This window comes from Bubalus kerabau, chromosome 4 (genome assembly GCF_029407905.1).
Source record: "Bubalus kerabau isolate K-KA32 ecotype Philippines breed swamp buffalo chromosome 4, PCC_UOA_SB_1v2, whole genome shotgun sequence".
Classification (NCBI taxonomy): Eukaryota; Metazoa; Chordata; class Mammalia; order Artiodactyla; family Bovidae; genus Bubalus; species Bubalus kerabau.
This window is the reverse complement of record NC_073627.1, coordinates 126,532,831-126,537,677: the sequence shown is the minus strand read 5'-3', so window position 1 is coordinate 126,537,677 and position 4,847 is coordinate 126,532,831. Positions and strand designations below refer to the sequence as shown.

General features: G+C 42.9%; 1 non-coding gene across 1 annotated transcript; it reads left to right on the top strand.

Annotated features, from left to right (window-relative positions):
* The first annotated feature begins 1,137 nt into the window (after nucleotides 1-1,137).
* LOC129651846 (U6 spliceosomal RNA) lies at nucleotides 1,138-1,244 on the top strand. Its single transcript, XR_008714353.1, has one exon. It is a non-coding gene; the product is annotated as a U6 spliceosomal RNA (small nuclear RNA).
* The last annotated feature ends 3,603 nt before the right edge of the window (nucleotides 1,245-4,847 follow it).

The window sequence follows — 4,847 nt, the reverse complement described above, 5'->3', positions numbered from 1 at the left end:
CTGAGGTCTCAAAGCAGGGAGCCTGGGTTCGACCCCTGGTCAGGGAACTAGATCCCACATACCACAACTAAAGATCCCGCATGCCACAACTAAGACCTGGCACAGCCAATAAATAAGTAAAAATAACCTTTTTTTTTTTTTTAAAGACATATTACTTTAAGACACTTTCTGCCTGTTTTATACAACCCCACCACAGTCAGTATGCAGCTCAATAAATACTTGTTGACTAGAACTGAATCATCTAGTGTAAAATTTTTATAAACGGTTGAGATGAGGAAGAGCCCAGTGAAGTTCATACTTTACAGATGACAGTAAGTCCCTCCATTCTACTTCAAACACACTTGGCAGTGTCTGTCAGCATCACCTTCTTGTTAAATCTCTTACCATGGCTTCCATCGCAGCTCATCCTCCCAGTCATCCTTCCGTTTCAGTGTCCACCGATCACTCACTGTGGTGGGGATCCTCTTCCTCCTTGGAACTGTGGTCTTCCCCTCCACACTAGCCGCATGCTCTAGCCTGCCGCTTTCTGCATTCTTCTTCCCGTAAGTCATTTCCTCGGTGAGTTCATCCACAGTCATGGCATTATCACCTCAGTTTCAGGTGGAACATGACCTTGTTTCCCTGGGTGTGCGCTAGTGTGCTGTCATTGTTACCCATGCAAGGCATTTTGATATTGCACAACACTAATGATTAGAATTTTACAGTATAACTCACCAAGGAAAAGACTGTTTGGAGGATCTGAAGAAGAGTTGTTGGCATCAACGGCTGTAAACTCCTTCCTCCATGCCATAAAGTAAACCAAATAACAACACACAAATAGAAAAAGTCGGCAAAGCATGTGTTTAAAACTCTCAGGTTAATGGTATCATACTTTGTTTGGAGAAGGAAGAAACTAAGTAAATGAAACAATTAGCCAACAAAATATTTTTTAAAGGCCTTAGATTCTGTATTTATAAAACTCACTTATATGAACAAAGTATATATTTTTATTAATCATAACTCTGTTTTTTATTTTTCTGGTGGCTGGTCCCAGTTGGCTGACCACACTACTCTTATGGATTCAGCTTTAAAACAAATCTCCTTAACTGCCTCCCTCCTCTTCCAACCAGATTTCTTCCCTTAAGATTCTATATAGAAGTGCTCGCTTCGGCAGCACATATACTAAAATTGGAACGATACAGAGAAGATTAGCATGGCCCCTGCGCAAGGATGACACGCAAATTTGTGAAGCGTTCCATATTTAAAAAAAAAAAATTCTATATAGAAATTTCAAGCCACCACTGGGCTTATAGATTCATTATTTAGACTCAGAGTATGTAGATCATAGGTCCTGAAATAAGCTAAGGCATCCCTCAGACCCAGTACATGGAACATAGAGGTTATAGACTTTTGGAATAGGAGGATGGCAATTTGGGGCCAATTTTTGAATAATCCTGGCAGGAAAGAAAGCACATGCTAGAATAGTGCCACAGAATACTACTGCACAGGAAAAGTTATCAAAAGCCTTAAGGCCATGAGTAAGACTGGGCCCACCTAACCTTACACCTAAAGCAGTTAGAAAAAGCAGAACAACACCCCCCACAAAGATCAGAGCAGAAATAAAAGAAAAAAGAAATGAAGACTGGGCCCAGATACTAGTCCAGAATAATAGATATAAAAGCCAAGTTTCACTGAAAGGTAGAACCACTTTAACATAATATATATGTTTCAGTCAAGCAAAACAGAAGAGAAGGAGATGATTGAGAATAGAACTATCAAGGCCCAGAGCCACCAGCACCCCCAGAGAGGGTAAAGGAAACATCTACATTACCTAGGCCCATAAAACTGGGCTGTGCTCTGTGGTGACTGCTCATTAGGGGTGCATAAGGAGGTACCTTCCAGGGCTGGCCAGCCAAGCAAAGGGGTTATTAGAAATATGTATATATATACACACTGCTACATTTAAAATAGATTACCAACAGTACCTACTGTACAGCACAGGGAACTCTGCTCAGTATTAACAACCTAATGAGAAAAGAATTTGAAAAATATACATGTATATGTATAACTGAATGCTGTACACTCGAAACTAATACAACATTGTTAGTCAACTATACTCCAATATAAAATAAAATTTTTTTAAAAAAGAGAAGTATGCATATATGGAGGCTACTTCTCAGAAAGGGCAAGCTAGCTAAACTAAATTAAAGATCAAGAACCAAGGCGAGGACTTCACTGGTGCCTCAGTGGTAAAGAATCTGCCTGCCAATGCAGGAGAGTCAGGTTAGATCCCAGATCTGGGAAGATCCCACATGTCACAGAGCAACTAAGCCCGTGTGCAAAATAAATAAATAAAATTATTAAAAAAAAAAAAGAATTAGGGGAACCAACTGGGCATCAGAATCAGAGTGGTGAAGACAGAGAAAAACATGAGAATACAATTCTAGGAAGCGATAAGAATGCAACAAAATCTGTGGGAGGTCTCAGGTCCATAGACTAGGATTCACTCTGTTTCTTCGGAACTTCTCACCAGGTTAAAGGCAGAGCCTTGAGAGGAACACATCTGTGTGGAAATGATTTCCTTCTTCGGAGTCCCTGCTATCTCCTGGAGTCCAGGTTTCTTTGGATTTGACAGGCAGAAGGCTGCCAGGTCACTAAGGTAGGCAAGGAGCTCCAGCTGTGCTTCTCTGGTCCTCTGTAGGCCACCTACCCCATCAGACATTATAGGTAGCTTCCGCACCATCACAAGTCCAGCCAAATGCTAACACGTCTCTAGAGTCACCTATAATAGCACACCTTCTGTGACACCACACTGCAAGCTTCTTCCAACTGACAGGCAGTTCTCTTCCAGTTTCGAACTGACTCTTCCTTCTCTTGGGTTGATTAGTGTTTCTTGAGGCTCTACTCAAGATTTTCTCCACCAAACCCTCTGTCTACAATTATATCTATATTCGTAACTCCAATGACCATTTCTATATGTTAAAGATGAATCACCAGTCCATTTCTGCCAGATCTAAATTAATATATCCAGTTGTCTACTGGATCTCTTTGTTTGATGGCCTTGCAAGCACTTTGAACTCTGATGTCCAAAACCTGACGTGATTTCTTCACCAGATATCTTCCCACCACAGTGTTCTTTAACTCAGTAAATGATACTACCATCCACTCACACATTCAAACCAAAAATCTGAGGCATCCTTGAATTCTCCAATTCCCTTACTTTCCACATCCAAGTCTTGCTGGATATACCCTCAAATATGTCCTCAAATCCATCCACTTCTCCATTGCTTCTACCCTATAGAGTCCAAACCACCATCATCTTTCACATGGACCGATGTAACAGCCCCTCAACTTGTCTCCCAGCATCCAGTGTTGATCCTCTCCAGTCCTCTGTGTGTAAACAGCCAAAATGCAGCGCTGGCAATGTCATTTCTCTGTGTGGAACAAGGATGAACTACAAACACCTACTCATGTATTTTACTGTGCACCATGATCTGACCCCTGCCTACCTCTTGAGCATCATCTCACATCACATCCCTCCCCTCCCCGTCTAGGCTCCAGGTGCACTGAACTTCTTTCATTCCTTTCATATCTGTCACCTTTGCACATACTGTTCCCTCTTCCTGAAACATTCTTCCCACCTCTCGCCTGATCACCTCAGAATCACTTCTAAGATCACAGAGTAAACATCACTGCTTCCTTTGTAGACAAGATCCCCCCCCCCAAAAAAAAGTGTATTCCAGTAATGTTCTGTGCTTTCTCAGTAATATTTTCCAAACCTAATACTGCTCAAACTTTATTATAATTACTTGTGCTTATTCCCTTATTTCTTACTAAAGGTTATATCCTCAGTGCCTAGCACACTGTATGGCATAAAAGACTCAGTTAATATTAGAATAAATGAGAAAATGAGTCAGTGACAAAATCCAAGGAATTTGGATATGACTTCTCAAAAAATGGGCTCCTCAGGGTGAGTCAGATCGGATAAAAGGTAGATGCCAGTGGAAATAGCAGATCACAGGAATCTTTCCTCCCGTGTCTGACCAGGCTAGGTGAGTGGATGTGTTCTAGCTGTATGGTTCTTCCTTGGCGATGGGCGCACCAGTGCTGAGTCACTGGTGGTGCTGAGGCAGGTACACATGGGTAGGCAGTCCCATTGCATCTGAGCGCACAGAGTGTGCACAGCATCCATCCTAACCTACCTCAGATGGGCCCAATCAGCCCCTCTTGGAAACATGTACACAGGCCTGCATCATTCCATATTCAGTCCCATACTGCTCAGGCTTCCCTGGTGGCTCAGTGCTAAAGAATCCGCCTGCCAATGCAGGAGACATGGGTTTGATTGGGAAGATCCCCTGGAGCAGATAATGACACCCCACTCCAGTATTCTTGCCTGGTGGGCTACAGTCCATGGGTGTGCAAAAGAGTCAGACATGACTTAGCGACTGAACAATAACAAAGATACTGCTGAGACTCTCTTGAATGAAAATATCTCCGTCTCTCACACAGTCGCCTCTCCCTGCTTCTCTAACCAGAGATGGATCTGGATGTTAGATGGGAAGGGGACTTTGTAGCAGCAGGATAGAGTTGAGCTCCTTGAGCCGGTGATCCTCTGGCTTCCTACATCTCTAGGACAATGTTCCCTTGCCCCTGTTTGCTGCATATTCTGCTGGCTGGTGCAACTCTTGGGTCATTCTCAGCCTAGAAATAGCCTGAGCAGCACCCTCTGGCAGACTAAATCACATTGTCTTTCCCAGCACTATCTTCCTGAGCCTGGTTGTAAAGCCTATCACACTTCTCAGATGCTTGTATTTTCAGCACAGATGCAACAGGAACCCTTCACAGACTCTGAACCAAGGGCTTCCCTG